The following is a 19,800-nucleotide window of genomic DNA, read 5'->3' as shown; positions in this document are numbered from 1 at the left end:
CTCAGCCTCGAGGGTGAACTACTCCCTCCTCATCATGGAGAGCGCCGGGATGATGAAGATGGCCACCGGTGAGGGTTCCCCCCCCCTCCGGCAGGGTGCCGGAACAGGGTCCCGAGAGGTTTTTGGTGGCTACAGAGGCTTGCGGCGGCGGAACTCCCGATCTATCTTCTGTTCTGAAAGTTTTAGGGTACGTGGATATATATGGGAGCCGGAAGTACGTCGGAGGAGCCACGGGGGACCCACGAGGCAGGGGGGCGCGCCCTAGGGGGTGGGCGCCCCCCACCCTCGTGGGCGGCCCGTATCTCCCCTGACGTGCAGTCCAAGTTCCCTGGGTTGCTTTCCTTCCAAAAATAACTTCTCCAGTTGATTTCGTTCCGTTTCGACTTCGTCTGATATTCCTTTTCTTCGAAACACCGAAATAGGCATAAAACAGCAAATCTGGGCTGGGCCTCCGGTTAATAGGTTAGTCCCAAAAATAATATAAAAGTGGATAATAAAGCCCAATATTACCTAACACAGTAGATAATATAGCATGGAGCAATAAAAAATTATAGATACGTTGGAGACGTATCAAGCATCCCAAGCTTAATTCCTGCTCGTCCTCGAGTAGGTAAATGATAAAAAAGATAATTTTTGATGTGGAATGCTAGATGGCATAATTTCAATGTAATTCTTCTTACTTGTGATATGAATATTCAGATCCGAAAGATTCAAGACAAAAGTTCATATTGACATAAAAATAACAATACTTCAAGCATACTAAGAAAGCAATTGTGTCTTCTCAAAATAACATGGCCAAAGAAAGTTATCCCTACAAAATCATATAGTTTGGCTATGCTCTATCTTCACCACACAAAGAATTTAAATCATGCACAACCCCGATGACAAGCCAAGCAATTGTTTCATACTTTTGACATTCTCAAAACTTTTTCAATCTTCACGCAATACATGAGCGTGAGCCATGGATATAGCACTATATGTGGAATAGAATGGTGGTTGTGGAGAAGACAAAAAGAGGGGAAGATAGTCTCACACCAACTAGGCGTATCAACGGGCTATGGAGATGCCCATCAATAGATATCAATGTGAGTGAGTAGGGATTGCCATGCAACGGATGCACTAGAGCTATAAGTATATGAAAGCTCAACAAAAGAAACTAAGTGGGTGTGCATCCAACTCGCTTGCTCACGAAGACCTAGGGCATTTTGAGGAAGCCCATCATTGGAATATACAAGCCAAGTTCTTATAATGAAAAATTCCTACTAGTATATGAAATGGACAAAATGAGAGACTCTCTATCATGAAGATCATGGTGCTACTTTGAAGCACAAGTGTGGTAAAAGGATAGTAGCATTGTCCCTTCTCTCTTTTTCTCTCATTTTTTTATTTTTTTATTTTTTTTATTTGGGCCTTTTCTCTTTTTTATGGCCTCTTTTTTTTTGTCCGGAGTCTCATCCCGACTTATGCGGGAATCATAGTCTCCATCATCCTTTCCTCACTTGGGACAATGCTCTAAAAAATGATGATCACACTGGTAGAAAAAGGGCCTATAGTCCCGGTTCGTAAGGGCCTTTAGTCCCGGTTCCGGAACCGGGACTAAAGTGTCGGTACTAATACCTCCCCCCTTTAGTCCCGGTTCAATCCAGAACCGGGACTAAAGGCCCTCCATGTGGGCAGTGCGCAGAGCCCAGTCAGGAGACCCTTTGGTCCCGGTTGGTGGCACCAACCGGGACCAATAGGCATCCACGCGTCAGCACTTCTGTGGCTGGGGTTTTTGTTTTTTTTTGAAAGGGGGGGGGGTTGGGGGTTTTGGGGGGTTAATTTAGGTGTTTCATATATTGTGTTAGCTAGTTATAATTAATAAAGAGAAGTGCCCTCTGTTATGTCCGTGCTTGGTCGACGCTACGTACTATACATACGTATATAGAGAGGACTAGACACGCTAGCTAGCTAGTAAGCAAACAAAGGAAACAGAAGATCGTCATGAACATATATGCATATATACAGAGAGAAGTGATATCGACCACCTCTCCTTCTCCGAGAGATTGGTCGAACAACAAGTTCTCGTATATCTATCTGACACTACCGGCTACATATATACAATAATTATCTCTTACAAATATAATCATACAGACTCAGGGTCCACATAGAATTCTCCGTCTTCAGGGATCACGTGGTCAAGAAAGAATGCCGCCAATTCCTCTTGAATTGCTCGCATGCGAGCTGGTGCTAGGAGTTCATCCCGCTTCCGAAACATCTAATTTGAAGAAGGGGGTCAATACATATATATATAAATGAATGAAACTCAACACAAATGATGGTAATAAAATAAAATTGTGAATGTTGTTATTTACGTACTTCATATTGTTCGTTAGAGTACCCGCCCCGCTCATAGGTCGTGTGGCGGATGGACTCGCAGATGTAGTATCCATAGAAATCATTCCCTTGTTCCTGCCACAACCACTTTACAAGAAATAGAGGTCAATCAAACTGATAAGCAAGAATGCTAAATGGTATTGATGAAACTAGCGCTTGAATCACTAGGAGATGCGCGGAACATGCTACTATAGTACTTACTTTCGGGTGTCTAAATTCCAGCTCCTTCGGCAGTCCCGGAACTGTTTTGGTGAATTTTCTCCAAACCCTGCCGGATAAAGAAAACAATTACTTGATATCAGGAAATGAACAAAGTTGCTGATATGGTGGATAATGATCGATTTAACTTACTGAATACGCACAAGACAGTAACACTCACCTGAAGTTGTAAGGAAAGAGTATTATATCTTTGTTTTGATTTATTAGGAAGGATCGTAGCAAGCTGGCCTCGGTAGCTGCGGCATGAAGTTTAACCTGAGTTGCATCTATGAGATATGTGTTAATGAACCCAATATCACCGACTTGTATTTTCTTCAATTCGGCGATCTTCAATCTGCATAATATAGTGAGGATGATTATAAATACATGCAATGAAAGAGCTAAGCTATATAGAGAAACTTAATGATAGAAGTAGTACTACTTACAGACAGAAGCAGGCCACCGTTGTTTTATCGAGGGCCAATTGATTGAAAAACTGATAGAACTCCTCAAATGGAACAGGCAACAGATCAATTCCAACGAGGTCATGCTCCTTTTTAACTTTCACATACAAAGTACTCCTCCCCCCAGAGTCTCTGCAGATTTTCAAGTACCAATCATGCAATCTTCGCATCATCGTTGATAGAGATCTTTCATCTTTGACGAGAGGCTTCCCGTACTCGTATCTTTGTATCTGCACCTCCATGGGTTCATAATGTACTTCGTCGGGCAGGTAATCTACAAGATTGCTATAACCGGGTACCATCCTCGGATCATTATCGACGTTGTGGCTAGGCACCTTGAGCGGGGGGCACGATTGCTTCGCTTGTTCGCCGAGCTGGGCAATTTGTTTCCCAGATCGTCGTTCTTTCAGCCTTTGATCACTGACAGTACTTCCCGACCGCTCCGCTTCGGCAAATTCCTTTCCAATAATGCGGTCATAGTTTCCTTTCGGTGGATCAGACTTCGGTGGTTTTGTCAGGGCAGCCAGAGTGCGCTTCACTTTCACCCGATCTACCTTCTCCTCCGGAGGTGGATGTTTCTTTGCTTTCACCCCTTCAAAGAATTTCTTCACTTCTTCTCGCGCGATCTTGGCGTTCTCCTCCTGGGTCCTCTCGTATGGTAACTTCTCTGGAGTCTTCAGAGAAGGACCGAATCTGTATGTCCTCCCGCCTCTGGTTGTACTGCTAGACGCCGACCGAGCAGACGTAGCGGTTGTCTTCTTTACTTACTTAAGAGGCGGAGGAGAAGGACTACGAGGCGCCGGAGCAGCTGGAGCGGCGGCAGGTCTCTTCCGCCCTTGCTGACGAGGCGGAGAAGGAGGAGGCTGGCTGCTCGGGCGCGTTGGCGCAGGCGGAGAAGGAGCCGGCCGAGGGCCCTGATCGTCACTTGCCGGAGGAGGAGGCGATGGAGGCGGAGTGCCCTGACTCGCCGGAGGAGGAGGCGGTGGCGTCCAGTTCGGAAGGTTGATGAGCTCCTTCCGCCATAGGCATGGAGTCTTCAGAGCAGACCCCAGCCGAGTCTCCCCTTCACCGGTAGGGTGGTCAAGCTGGAGGTCCTCAAATCCCTCCGTTATCTCATCCACCATCACCCTAGCGTATCCTTCTGGAATCGGCCGGCAGTGAAAAGTTGCGCCGGGTTCAGTAGGATAAACAGAGCCAACAGCCGCCTTGACCTTCAAATTCATCCATTGCGTCATAAGGTGGCAATTTTGAGACTCCGTTATAGCATCCACGGGATAGCTGGCAGGAGCTGTCAAGGCATGCTCCGGCTGAAGCAGCTCGGTGGAAGCCACGCTGCTTCTGCGCTGAGATGGCGGGGTAGCTTCGGGGGAGGCTTCGGCAGTACGTTTGCTGCGATTTGCTTCTCGTTCCTCTATCGCGTCTACCCTTACTTGCAGCGCCTGCATTTGGGTCTGCTGCACTTTTTTCCTCCTCTCATGGGATTTGTAACCGCCTGCGTCCGGAAACCCAACCTTCCACGGAATGGAGCCTGGTGTGCCTCGTGTCCGTCCAGGGTGCTCAGGATTCCCGAGGGCCATTGTGAGCTCGTCGTTCTCTCTGTCTGGAAAGAACGTCCCTTCCTGCGCTGCTTCGATATACTGCTTAAGCTTACTGACTGGTATGTCCATTTGATCGTTCGTCCAAATGCACTTCCCTGTTACAGGGTCCAGTGTTCCGCCAGCCCCGAAGAACCATGTCCGGCAACGGTCTGGCCAGTTAATTGTCTCTGGTTCGATCCCTTTATGAACCAGATCATTCTCAGTCTTGGACCACTTAGGCCGGGCTACGAGGTAGCCACCTGACCCCGTGCGATGGTGAAGCTTCTTCTTCGCAGCATTTTGCTTGTTTGTCGCCGACATCTTCTTACTCTTTTCTGATGTCTTGTAGGCCACAAATGCGGGCCAGTGATCTCTGATCTTCTCATATCTGCCCTTGAATTCTGGTGTCTCATTATTTTTGACAAACTTATTCAACTCTTTCTTCCACCTCCTGAATAGTTCTGCCATCCTCTTCAGAGCAAAAGACTTGATTAATTTCTCTTTAACTGGGTTCTCTGGATTATCCTCAGGCGGTAGGGTGAAATTTAACTTCAGCTCAGTCCAAAGATCATTTTTCTGCATATCATTGACATAAGACACCTCAGGGTCTTCTGTAGCCGGCTTAAACCATTGCTGGATGCTTATCGGGATCTTCTCCCTAACCAGAACCCCGCACTGAGCAACAAATGCGCTCTTTGTCCGGAGGGGTTCAATAGGTTTGCCGTCGGGCGCGATTGCTATGATCTCAAACTTTTCATCCGAGCTCAACTTTTTCTTCGGGCCTCGTCTCTTTACCGAAGTTGTGCTCGATTCGGAGGGCTAGAAAAAAGAACAAAGACTTAATTAATATGTGTACATACCCAAACAATGAATGCATCAATCAGCTAGTCAGCATAGGCTTAACTAATATATATACCTGGCCGGACTCGGTTCGGTCACCGGAGCCGTCATCACGGTCTCCTTCTTGCACCGGCATTGGGTCACCGGAGCCGTCCTCATGTTCTTCTTCTTGCACCGGCATTAGGTCACCGTAGCCAGCTTGTTCACCCTCTCCTTCCAGACCATCGGTTTCGTTGAGAAACAATGAGATGGCATCACTTCCTTCTGGGATTATGTCCCTCAACAACGCTTCTTTTGTTGCTTCGTCTAGGGCGGTGTCCATAGTTTCTACAAATATTTACAACATGGCAATTATTATTCAAACATGACAGATGGATATATTAGTGCCAAACATAGAACTAGCTACCTAATCATAGTAAGCTATCGGGAGGGGGTATATATCGACAACGATGACACTACATCTATGTCCCTCGATGACCCTCGTTCCCGATAAAAAAAAGAGGAAGAAGAAGAAAAATAAGAGGAGAAGAAAGAATAGAGGAGAGCTCCTCTATTCTTTCTTCTCCTCTTATTTTTCTTCTTCCTCTTCTTTTTTTATCCTCTTCTTCCTCTCATGTTCGATAGGATCGCCGAGGGGTCGGGAGGTTGCCTAGTGTCAAGGGATTCAACAAAACCATGTCTTCATCATTAGGCGAAAGTAACATGTGCATGATGGTACGAAGCTCTTCAAAGTTGTTCTGGAATGGAGTCCCAGATAGGATAATTCGCTTTTTGGTACAAAGTTCAGCAAGAGCCTTCCGAATATCGCTATTTGGAAGGCCTTTGCTGAATTCGTACCAAAAGGCGGATTATTCTATCCGGGACTCCATTCCAAAACAACTTTGCAGAACTTCGTACCAACATGCCCTGGTTACTTCCGGCTAATGATGAAGGCATGGATTTCTTCAATACTTTGACACTAGGAAACCTCTCTCTACTTCCGGCTAATAAGAATAAGAAGAAGAAGAAGAAGAAGAAGAAGAAGAAGAAAAGAAGAAAAGAGGAGAAGAAGAAAGGAATAGTGGAGAAAAGAGAAAATAGAACATATTCTATTTTCTCTTCTTCTCCACTATTCCTTTCTTCTTCTCCTCTTCTTTTTCTTCTTTTTTCTTCTTCTTATTTATTTCTCCTCTTCTTTTCGGTAGAGGAAACCCTAAATAGCTAGCAAGTATCGTGGGTGTGAGATACATGTGGCCTTCGGTGTCGGACACTACAGCTACGTCCCACAAGTGACGTGGGCGTCGAAGCCCGCGCCACTTGTGGGATGTGGGTGTAGTGTCTGACACCGACGGAACATGTATCTCACACCGACGATACTTTCTATTTAGGGTTTCTCCTCTACCGCTCCTCGACCTCTCGACGACCCTCGTTCCCGATAAAATAAAGAGGAAGAAGAAGAAGAAAAAAGAAGAAAAGAAAGAATAGAGGAGAAGACTTCCTATTCTTCCTCTCCTCTTCTTCTCCCTCTTCTTCCCCTTCTTCCTCGCCTCTCTCATGAATGTCCGACGTTCTCGACCCCCCCATGTGTCGAAGAAAAAAAAGAAGAAAAAAAAGAGAAGAAGAAAGGAATAGAGGAGAAAAGAGAAAATAGAATATATATTCTAATTTTCTCTTCTTCTCCTCTATTCCTTTCTTCTTCTCCTCTTCCTTTTCTTCCTCTCCTCGTCTTCTCCTTCTTCTTCTCCTTCTTTCTCTACTTATTTTCCCTTTCCTTATTTTACTTTTTCCTCTCCACTAACATCATCATATATATGAAAAAATGCGTATATGAAAAAAAAACATCATCATATATATCATCAACAGAAAAAAAACATCATCATATCATCAACAGAAAAAAACATCATCAACATCATCATATCATCAACACGAAAAAAACATCATAAACATCATCATCTTATTTAGTTCTCTCGACCCCTCATCCCTCTCTCATGTTGTCGGGGAGGGGCTATATCGACCTCTCCGCTCATGTTGAAATTATCGGGGAGGGGGTATATCGACCCCCACCCCCCTCATCATGCATATATAGCTACCACATACATATATACATTGAAAAAAATTACATATATGCAACAAAAACATTAATACACAAATGAACAAAAAAATACATATATGAACAAAAACATGTTGTGAACAAAAACATTAATGTAATAAATCTAATAAGAAATTAATCTAATAAAAAACATGCTTTGAGCCGGATGGGCGCGGCGGCTCACAGTGGGGGCTCTGGCGATGGCGACGGCGGGGGAGGCAGGGGCGATGATGGCGACGGCGTCGGCGGGCGAGGGCGGGCCGCGGGAAGGGGCTAGGGCGCGGGGCAGGGGCCGGCGCGGCGACGACGTGGTCGGCGGCAGGGGCGGCGCGACGACGGCACCGGAGGCAGGGGCAGCGCGGCGACGGCGTCGGAGGTAGGGGCGGCACGGCGACGGCGTCGGGGGTAGGGGCGGCGCGGCGACGGCGTCGGAGGCAGGGGCGATGATGGCGACGGCGACGAGGAGCAGCGCTGGGGCGTCGGGCACGAACTGATGGTGAAGTTGTAAAATTTTCACAAGTCCAGCTTATATACCAAAAGCATTGGTCCCAGTTGGTCCTACGACCCGGGACTAATGCACCCTTTAGTCCCGGTTGGTGCCACCAACCGGGACCAAAGGCCAATTTTCGGCAGCCCAAAGGGTGGGAAGCGGCGGCCTTTGGTCCCGGTTGGTGGCACCAACCGGGACTAAAGGGGGGCATTGGTCACGGTTGGTGCCACGAACCGTGACCAATGCCCCCTTTAGTCCCGGTTGGTGCCACCAACCGGGACCAATGCCCTTGTGCTGCCAGCGCCCAAAAGTTTAGTCCCACATCGCTAGCTGAAGGGCGCCGGCACTGGTTTATAATCCCTGCTGTGCCTCCCCATTCGAGCTCCTCTCTAATGCAGGCTTTCGGGCCTAAACTTGCTACTGCCTGTGGGCCTATTGGGCCTCTTCGGGCCTGAATCCTGGCCCATGTAGGGTTTCTAGTCGTATTCAGGCCGTGGAGGCCCAGTAGGTGGCATTTTTTTTGGTTTTTTCTTTATTATTTCTACATTTTTTGGTTTTTTATTTTTTTTATTTCTACTTAAAACTAAATACTTACAGTTTTTTCGTGATTTCTTTTTGCTTTTAGGTCACAAAAATTATAAACTTTCTGTTAGTGCCATTAGTTTTAAATTTTGAATAGTTTAAATTTGAATTTTTAAAAATTTGTGTGAATCACTAGTTTATGAATAACTTTACTATAAAAATAGAATTTTTTTTCTTCTTTGCTATTTATTTTTTATTTATACTTACAATTAAATACTTATAGTTTGATTTTAAATACTTTTATTCTTTGCCCAGTAGGTGGCATTTTTTTTTTGGTTTTTTATTTTTTATTTCTACATTTTTTGGTTTTTTATTTTTTTATTTCTACTTAAAACTAAATACTTACAGTTTTTTAGTGATTTCTTTTTGCTTTTAGGTCACAAAAATTATAAACTTTCTGTTAGTGCCATTAGTTTTAAATTTTGAATAGTTTAAATTTGAATTTTTAAAAATTTGTGTGAATCACTAGTTTATGAATAACTTTACTATAAAAATAGAATTTTTTTTCTTCTTTGCTATTTATTTTTTATTTATACTTACAATTAAATACTTATAGTTTGATTTTAGGTCACAAAAAATATATTCTTTTTGCTATTGAAGAATATTATAGTTTTATTTTAGTTGATCATAACATAATATTTTAATTGATTGTTTTTATTTTCATAAAAGTTTGGTAGTTCATTCTGTTTGCTATTAATTCATTTCACCCACATAGCATGTTCCAAAAAGTAGAGGGTTACGACAAAAACTTGATGCACTTCGTGTACAAAATGGACAATCACTTTCGGAGTATCAAAGTTTCGAACCATAAGACATCAAAGTTGGGATGGTATGATAATTTCACCCACATAGCATTTGCTTATTGCGGGAGAAAGTCTTCACTTTTTCTTTGCTTGTGTCATTTGCTTATTGCGCCGTAACCATGGATAATCTTCATTGTTTATCAGGATGCTTGGGTCAGCCTTGACATTGAAGGGAGGAATTTCATGAAACTTTTCATAATCTTCAGACATGTCTGTCTTGCCGTCCACTCCCAGGATGTCCCTTTTTCCTGAAAGAACTATGTGGCGCTTTGGCTCATCGTATGATGTATTCGCTTCCTTATCTTTTCTTTTTCTCGGTTTGGTAGACATGTCCTTCACATAGATAACCTGTGCCACATCATTGGCTAGGACGAACGGTTCGTCAGTGTACCCAAGATTTTTCAGATCCACTGTTGTCATTCCGTACTGTGGGTCTACCTGTACCCCGCCGCCTAACAGATTGACCCATTTGCACTTAAACAAAGGGACCTTAAAATCAGGTCCGTAGTCAAGTTCCCATATGTCCACTATGTAACCATAATATGTGTCCTTTCTGCTCTCGGTTGCTGCATAAAAGCGGACACCGCTGTTTTGGTTGGTGCTCTTTTGATCTTGGGCGATCGTGTAAAATGTATTCCCATTTATCTCGTATCCTTTGTAAGTCAATACAGTCAAAGATGGTCCCCTGGACAACACGTACAACTCATCACAAACAGTGTTGTCACCTCTGAGACGTGTTTCCAACCAACTGCTGAAAGTCGTGATGTGTTCACATGTAATCCAGTCGTCGCACTGCTCCGGGTGTTTGGAGCGCAGACTGTTCTTGTGTTCATCGACATACGGGGTCACCAAGGTAGAGTTCTGTAGAACTGTGTAGTGTGCTTGAGACCAAGAATATCCGTCCCTGTATATTATTGAGTCTCTTCCAAGAGTGCCTTTTCCAGTCAGTGTCCCCTCATACCGCGATTTAGGGAGACCTATCTTGTTAAGGCCAGGAATGAAGTCAACACAAAACCCGATAACATCCTCTGTTTGATGGCCCATGGAGATGCTTCCTTCTGGCCTAGCGCGGTTACGGACATATTTCTTTAGGACTCCCATGATCCTCTCAAAGGGGAACATATTGTGTAGAAATACGGGCCCTAGGATGACAATCTCGTCGACTAGATGAACTAGGACGTGCGTCATGATATTGAAGAAGGATGGTGGGAACACCAGCTCAAAACTGACAAGACATTGCGCCACATCACTCCTTAGCCTTGGTACAATTTCTGGATTGATCACCTTCTGAGAGATTGCATTGAGGAATGCACATAGCTTCACAATGGCTAATCGGACGTTTTCCGGTAGAAGCCCCCTCAATGCAACCGGAAGCAGTTGCGTCATAATCACGTGGCAGTCATGAGACTTTAGGTTCTGAAACTTTTTCTCTGGCATATTTATTATTCCCTTTATATTTGACGAGAAGCCAGTCGTGACCTTCATACTGAGCAGGCATTCAAAGAAGATTTCTTTCTCTTCTTTCGTAAGAGCGTAGCTGGCAAGACCTTTATACTGCTTCGGAGGCATGCCGTCTTTTTCGTGCAAACATTGCAGGTCCTCTCGTGCCTCAGGTGTATCTTTTGTCTTCCCATACACGCCCAAGAAGCCTAGCAGGTTCACGCAAAGGTTCTTCGTCACGTGCATCACGTCGATTGAGGAGCGGACCTCTAGGTCTTTCAAGTAGGGTAGGTCCCAAAATATAGATTTCTTCTTCCACATGGGTGCGTGTCCCTCAGCGTCATTCGGAACAGCTAGTCCACCGGGACCCTTTCCAAAGATTACGTAGTGTAAATCATTGACCATAGCAAGCACGTGATCACCGGTGCGCATGGCGGGCTTCTTCCGGTGATCTGCCTCGCCTTTGAAATGCTTGCCTTTCTTTCGACATTGATGGTTGGTCGGAAGAAATCGACGATGGCCCAGGTACACATTCTTCCTGCATTTGTCCAGGTATATACTTTCAGTGTCATCTAAACAGTGCGTGCATGCGTGGTATCCTTTGTTTGTTTGTCCTGAAAGGTTACTGAGAGCGGGCCAATCGTTGATGGTCACGAACAGCAACGCCTTAAGGTTAAATTCCTCCTGTCTGTGCTCATCCCACGTACGTACACCGTTTCCATTCCACAGCTGTAAAAGTTCTTCAACTAATGGCCTTAGGTACACATCAATTTCGTTGCCGGGTTGCTTAGGACCTTGGATGAGAACTGGCATCATAATGAACTTCCGCTTCATGCACATCCAAGGAGGAAGGTTATACATGCATAGAGTCACGGGCCAGGTGCTATGATTGCTGCTCTGCTCCCCGAAAGGATTAATGCCATCCGCACTTAAAGCAAACCATACATTCCTTGGGTCCTTTGCAAACTCATCCCAGTACTTTCTCTCGATTTTTCTCCACTGCGACCCGTCAGCGGGTGCTCTCAACTTCCCATCTTTCTTTCGGTTCTCACTGTGCCATCGCATCAACTTGGCATGCTCTTCGTTTCTGAACAGACGTTTCAACCGTGGTATTATAGGAGCATACCACCTCACCTTCGCAAGAACCCTCTTCCTGGGGGGCTCGCCGTCAACATCACCAGGGTCATCTCGTCTGATCTTATACCGCAATGCAGCGCATACCGGGCATGCGTTCAGATCCTTGTATGCACCGCGGTAGAGGATGCAGTCATTAGGGCATGCATGTATCTTCTCCACCTCCAATCCTAGAGGGCATACGACCTTCTTTGCTGCATATGTACTGTCGGGCAATTCGTTATCCTTTGGAAGCTTCTTCTTCAATATTTTCAGTAGCTTCTCAAATCCTTTGTCAGCCACAGCATTCTCTGCCTTCCACTGCAGCAATTCTAGTACGGTACCGAGCTTTGTGTTGCCATCTTCGCAATTGGGGTATAACCCTTTTTTGTGATCCTCTAACATGCGATCGAACTTCAGCTTCTCCTTTTGACTAATGCATTGCGTCCTTGCATCGACAATGACCCGGCGGAGATCATCATCATCGGGCACATCGTCTGGTTCCTCTTGATCTTCAGCAGCTTCACCCATGGCAGCATCATTGGGCACATCGTCTGGTTCCTCTTGATCTTCACCAGCTCCCCCCGTTGCAGCATCACCGTATTCAGGGGGCACATAGTTGTCATCGTACTCTTCTTCTTCGCCGTCTTCCATCATAACCCCTATTTCTCCGTGCCTCGTCCAAACATTATAGTGTGGCATGAAACCCTTGTAAAGCAGGTGGGAGTGAAGGATTTTCCGGTTAGAGTAAGACCTCGTATTCCCACATTCAGTGCATGGACAACACATAAAACCATTCTGCTTGTTTGCCTCAGCCGCATCGAGAAACTCATGCACGCCCTTAATGTACTCACGGGTGTGTCTGTCACCGTACATCCATTGCCGGTTCATCTGCGTGCATTATATATAATTAAGTGTCCAAATTAATAGAAGTTCATCATCACATTAAAACCAAAGTGCATACATAGTTCTCATCTAACAACATATAGCTCTCCAGAGCATCTAATTAATTAAACCATACATTGAAACTATGTAAAACATTTCAATGCGAAAACAAATGCGATCATAATCGCAACCAAGGTAACAATTGATCCAACGGCATAATGATACCAAGCCTCGGTATGAATGGCATATTTTCTAATCTTTCTAATCTTCAAGCGCATTGCATCCATCTTGATCTTGTGATCATCGACGACATCCGCAACATGCAACTCCAATATCATCTTCTCCTCCTCAATTTTTTTATTTTTTCCTTCAACAAATTGTTTTCTTCTTCAACTAAATTTAACCTCTCGACAATAGGGTCGGTTGGCATTTCCGATTCACATACATCCTAGATAAATAAAATCTATGTCACGTTGGTCGGCATAATTTTCATAAACAATAAATGAACCAATAGTTATAAAGATAATATACATACCAAATCCGAATCATAGACAGGACGAGGGCCGATGGGGGCGGATACCAAAACCATCGCACTATATAAGATGCAATAATAAATGTAAGAAAATGATACAAGTATCTATCTAAACATACAAGTAAGAATATTTTTCCTTTCAGAAAGAAGATAAGAACAAGAGGCTCACCACGGTGGTGTCGGTGATGAGATCGGCGCGGGTGATCGACGGCGGTGAAGACGGGGACGGGGCGTGACGGACCGCTAAATCTAGACAAATCTCGAGGAAAATGGAGCTTGGAGGTCGAGCTTCGAGAGGAGAAAGCTTAAGTAGTGTGGCTCGGGCATTCCGTCGAACACCTCATGTGCATAGGAGGTGAGCTAGAGCACCACAAAGCCCTCTCCCCCTCGGCCAGAAAAAACAAAGCACTGTGCTCTGCTCTTCCGCGAGGGGGTATATATAGGCACCTCATTGGTCCCGGTTGATGACATGAACCGGGACTAAAGGGAAGCCTTTGGTCCCGGTTCAAGCCACCAACCGGGACCAATGGTGGTGGGCCAGGAGCGAGGCCCATTGGTCCCGGTTCGTCCCACCAACCGGGACAAAAAGGTCCAGACGAACCGGGACCAATGGCCCACGTGGCCCGGCCGGCCCCCTGGGCTCACGAACCGGGACCAATGCCCACATTGGTCCCGGTTCTACACTGAACCGGGACTAATGGGCTGAGTCGGCCAGGACCATAGCCCTGTTTTCTACTAGTGTTATCACACTTTTATTTTTCTTACAACTCAACAATTACAACTCGATACTTAGAACAAATATGACTCTATATGAATGCCTCCGGCAGTGTACCGGGATATGCAATGATTCATGAGTGACATGTATGAAAGAATTATGAATGGTGGCTTTGCCACAAATACGGTGTCCACTACACGATCATGCTAGCAATATGACAATGATGGAGCGTGTCATAATAAACGGAACGGTGGAAAGTTGCATGGCAATATATCTCGGAATGGCTATGGAAATGCCATGATAGGTAGGTATGGTGGCTGTTTTGAGGAAGGTATATGGTGGGTGTATGATACCGACGAGAAGTGCGCGGTATTAGAAAGGCTAGCAATGGTGGAAGGATGGGAAAAGTGCGTATAATCCATGGACTCAACATTAGTCATAAAGAACTCATATACTTATTGCAAAAATCTAGAAGTTATCAAAGCTAAGTATTAAGCGCATGCTCCTAGGGGGATAGATTGGTAGGAAAAGACCATCGCTCGTCCCTGACCGCCACTCATAAGGAAGACAATCAATAAATAAATCATGCTCCGACTTCATCACATAACGGTTCACCATACGTGCATGCTACGAGAATCACAAACTTTAACACAAGTATTTCTCAAATTCACAACTACTCAACTAGCATGACTCTAATATCACCATCTTCATATCTCAAAACAATTATCAAGCATCAAACTTCTCTTAGTATTCAACACACTCATAAGAATTCGTACAAATCTTGCATGCTTAGCATATTAGGATTTTAAGCACATTACCATGCTATTTAAGACTCTCAAAATAATATAAGTGAAGCATGAGAGTTCATTTATTTCTTCAAAATAAAACTACCACCATGCTCTAAAAGATATAAGTGAAGCACTAGAGCAAACAACAAATTACTCCGAAAGATATAGGTGAAGATCAATGAGTAGTCGAATAATTATGCAACTATGTGAAGACTCTCCCATTTAAGAATTTCAGATCTTGGTATTTTATTCAAACAGCAAGCAAAGCTAAAGAAAATAAAATGACGCTCCAAGCAAAACACATATCATGTGGTGAATAAAAATATAGCTCCAAGTAAAGTTACCGATGAACGAAGACGAAAGAGGGGATGCCTTCCCGGGGCATCCCCAAGCTTAGACGCTTGGTTATCCTTGAATATTACCTTGGAGTGCCTTGGGCATCCCCAAGATTAGGCTCTTGCCACTCCTTATTCCATAGTCCATCGAATCATTACCCAAAACTTGAAAACTTCACAACACAAAACTTAACAGAAAACTCGTAAGCTCCGTTAGAGAAAGAAAACAAAACACCACTTCAAGGTACTCTAATGAACTCATTCTTTATTTATATTGGTGTTAAACCTACTATATTCCAACTTCTCTATGATTTATAAACTATTTTACTAGCCATAGATTCATCAAAATAAGCAAGCAACACAATGAAAACAGAATCTGTCAAAAACAGAACAGTCTGTAGTAATCTGTAACTAACGCAAACTTCTGGAACTCCAAAAATTCTAAAATAAATTGGTGGACCTGAGGAATTTGTTTAGAAATGATCTACAAAAAGAATCAACTAAATAGCACTCTCCAGTAAAAAGTTCTAGCTAATCTCGTGAGCGCTAAAGTTTCTGTTTTTTACAGCATGATCATAAATACTTCACCCAAGTCTTCCCAAAGGTTCTACTTGGACAAACATTAATTAAAACACAAAACTACATCTAAACAGAAGCTAGATGGATTATTTATTCCTAAACAGAACCAAAAATCAAGAAACTAAAAATTGGGTTGCCTCCCAACAAGCGCTATCGTTTAACGCACCTAGCTAGGCACGATGATTTTAATGATGCTCACATAAAAGATAAGAATTGAAACATAAAGAGAGCATCATGAAGAATATAACTAGCACATTTAAGTCTAACCCACTTCCTATGCATAGGGATTTTGTGAGCAAACAACTTATGGGAACAAGAATCAACTTGCATAGGAAGGTAAAACAAGCATAACTTCAAAACTTTAAGCACATAGAGAGGAAACTTGATATTATTGCAATTCCCACAAGCATATGTTCCTCCCTCATAATAATTTTCAGTAGCATCATGAATGAATTCAACAATATAACCACCACCTAAATCATTCTTTTCATGATCTACAAGCATAGAAAATTTACTACTCTCCACATAAGCAAAATTCTTCTCATTAGGAATAGTGGGAGTATCATAAGAGACTTGAATACTATGAATTGTTTCCACATTAAAAGAGTAATGTTCAGAGAAAGGGTACTCATAATCATGACAAGTTTCATAAATATAATCATCACTACTCTTTATAGCATAAGTTTTATCACAATAATCATCATAAGTAGCAACTTTGTTCTCATCATAATCGATTGAAACCTCTTCCAAAATAGTGGATACATCACTAAATAAAGTCATGACCTCTCCAAATCCACTTTCATAAATATTATAAGATTCAACATCCTCCAATATTGTGGGATCACTACTTCCTAAAGTTGACACTCTTCCAAACCCACTTTTATACATATAATCATCATAGGTGAAAGGCATGTTATCATCATAACTACTTTGCATATCAAAACTTGAGAGGCTAAAAATATCATCATTATTAAACATAGCTTCACCAAGCTTGGGACAAACATTAACTGCAGCAAATATATTTTCAAATATGTCATCCTCATCAAACATAGCTTCCCCAAGCTTGGGCCTTTTCATATCATAAGCATAATCACTCTCATCATTAATAGTATGGATAGCACCAATAGTATAGCAAACATTATTATCGTATTCTTCCAAGCAGGTGCCAAAAAGATTTTCAAGATCATAAGGAGTATCATTATCTTCCCAATCATAATCATCACAACAAGCAATAGGCATAACAAGATCATCATCAAGTGTATCATCTTCATTTTCATGAGGCAAAGCAATAATAGGAGCAACTTTATTTGGGATAGATACCTTTTTACCTCTCTTCCTTTTTCTTTTCTTCTTCTTTACCACATCATGTGTGGGTTCAATCCTCTTTTTGGAGCTCCTTATTAATGAGATTGGTTGAATAGAAGACTCCTCTTCGTTACCTGATTCATCATAAGAAATAATAGGAGGATATTGGGAAGTCTCTTCCCTTTCATTAGCATTCTCTTCATCCTCTATTTGTTTTCTTTTCTTTATGTAGTTGGCAATATAAGGATTTTCAATGCAATTCACCGCACAATACATATAAATTTTCTCTATATCAAAATGAAGAACTTTATTAAGGGCAAATTTGGAATATCCTTAATTCTATGTTTCAGTTCTTCATAACCCAAGAGCAAACTAAGTTCATTATGATGTGCAAGGGAAATCAAGTCATCACAATTTTTCGACACGATATGCTCATGAAACAATTTGTATTGGGTACTAAAATGATCGCGTTCATTGCAAAGTTCACATGTAGGGCTAAGAAAAGATAAATTTTCAGCACATTCATCTAGCTCTTCTTGCAACAATTTGGTTTCTAAGTACTTATGCCTCTTGCAATATCTATCTTCCCTATTTGGTGCGTACTTACAAACCCAATCTACTCCACAAAAATTGACATGTTTATAGGAGACATTTTCATCATAACTAGTGCAATCATCATTAGCATCATGGATATTCAAAGAATTCGTACTAACAACATTGCAATCATGCTCATCATTCAAATATTTAGTGCCAAACATTTTAGAGATCTCTTCCTCTAGCACTTGAGCACAATTATCCTTTCCATGATACTCACGAAAGATATTAAAAAGGTGAAGCGTGTGAGACAAAATCAATTCCATTTTTTTTGTAATTTTCTTTTATAAACTAGACTAGTGCTAAAACAAGAAACAAAAAGATTCAATTGCAAGATCTAAAGATATACCTTCACTTACCTAGCCTCCCCGGCAACGGCGCCAGAAAGGAGCTTGATGTCTACTACGCAACCTTCTTCTTGTAGACGTTGTTGGGCCTCCAAGTGCAGAGGTTTGTAGGACAGTAGCAAATTTCCCTCAAGTGGATGACCTAAGGTTTATCAATCCGCGGGAGGCGTAGGATGAAGATGGTGTCTCTCAAGCAACCCTGCAACCAAATAACAAAGAGTCTCTTGTGTCCCCAACACACCCAATACAATGGTAAATTGTATATGTGCACTAGTTCGGCGAAGAGATGGTGATACAAGTGCAATATGGATGGTAGATATAGGCTTTTGTAAACTGAAAATATAAAAACAGCAAGGTAGCAAGTGGTAAAAGTGAGCGTAAACGGTATTGCAATGCTAGGAAACAAGGCCTAGGGTTCATACTTTCACTAGTGCAAGTCCTCTCAACAATAATAACATAATTGGATCATATAACTATCCCTCAACATGCAACAAAGAGTCACTCCAAAGTCACTAATAGCGGAGAACAAACGAAGAGATTATGGTAGGGTACGAAACCACCTCAAAGTTATTCTTTCCAATCAATCCATTGGGCTATTCCTATAAGTGTCACAAACAGCCCTAGAGTTCGTACTAGAATAACACCTTAAGGCACAAATCAACCAAAACCCTAATGTCACCTAGATACTCCAATGTCACCTCAAGTATCCGTGGGCATGATTATACGGTATGCATCACACAATCTCAATTCATCTACTCAAACCAACACATAGAACCTCAAAGAGTGCCCCAAAGTTTCTACCGGAGAATCACGACGAAAACGTGTGCCAACCCCTATGCATAGGTTCATGGGCGGAACCCGCAAGTTGATCACCAAAACATACATCAAGTGGATCACGTGGTATCCCATTGCCACCATAGATACGCACGGCAAGACATACATCAAGTGTTCTCAAATCTTTAAAGACTCAATCTGATAAGATTACTTCAAGGGGAAAACTCAATCCATTACAAGAGAGAAGAGGGGGAGAAGAAACATAAGATCCAACTATAATAGCAAAGCTCGCGATACATCAAGATCGTGCCAAATCAAGAACACGAGAGAGAGAGATCAAACACATAGCTACTGGTACATACCCTCAGCCCCGAGGGTGAACTACTCCCTCCTCGTCATGGAGAGCACCGGGATGATGAAGATGGCCACCGGTGAGGGTTCCCCCCCCCCTCCGACAAGGTGCCGGAACAGGGTCCTGAGAGGTTTTTGGTGGCTACAGAGGCTTGCCGCGGCGGAACTCCCGATCTATCTTCAGTTCTGGAAGTTTTAGGGTACGTGGATATATATGGGAGCCGGAAGTACGTCGGAGGAGCCACGGGGGCCCCATGAGGCAGGGGGGCGCGCACCCCACCCTCGTGGGCTGCCCGTATCTCCCCTGACATGCACTCCAAGTTCCCTGGGTTGCTTTCCTTCCAAAAATAACTTCTCAAATTGATTTCGTTCCGTTTCGTCTCCGTCTGATATTCCTTTTCTTCGAAACACTGAAATAGGCATAAAACAACAAATCTGGGCTGGGCCTCCGGTTAATAGGTTAGTCCTAAACATAATATAAAAGTGGATAATTAAGCCCAATATTTCCTAAAACAGTAGATAATATATCATGGAGCAATCAAAAATTATAGATACGTTGGAGACGTATCAGATATCACAAAAGAAATCCACCTATGCTTTTAAGATGTACATTGTGTACCGAGAAAAAAGTAGACATGTGTTGA

The 19,800-nt window shown here is 43.1% G+C and overlaps 1 long non-coding RNA gene and 1 pseudogene across 1 annotated transcript; one reads left to right on the top strand and one right to left on the bottom strand.

Moving 5' to 3' along the window:
- The window catches only part of LOC147956773 (uncharacterized), a 215,713-nt pseudogene that overhangs the window by 147,028 nt on the left and 48,885 nt on the right, over positions 1-19,800 (top strand).
- Positions 12,699-13,748, bottom strand: LOC147956775 (uncharacterized). The gene is made up of 3 exons (XR_015610002.1): positions 13,538-13,748; positions 13,372-13,429; positions 12,699-13,284 (listed from the first exon to the last, which is right to left on the bottom strand). It is a non-coding gene; the product is annotated as an uncharacterized LOC147956775 (long non-coding RNA).

The sequence above is a fragment of the Triticum urartu genome, chromosome 7A, assembly GCF_056163025.1.
Source record: "Triticum urartu cultivar PI428250 chromosome 7A, HENAU_Tu73, whole genome shotgun sequence".
Taxonomy (NCBI): Eukaryota; Viridiplantae; Streptophyta; class Magnoliopsida; order Poales; family Poaceae; genus Triticum; species Triticum urartu.
The sequence above is the reverse complement of the archived record's forward strand: the minus strand, read 5'-3'. Positions and strand labels throughout refer to the sequence as shown.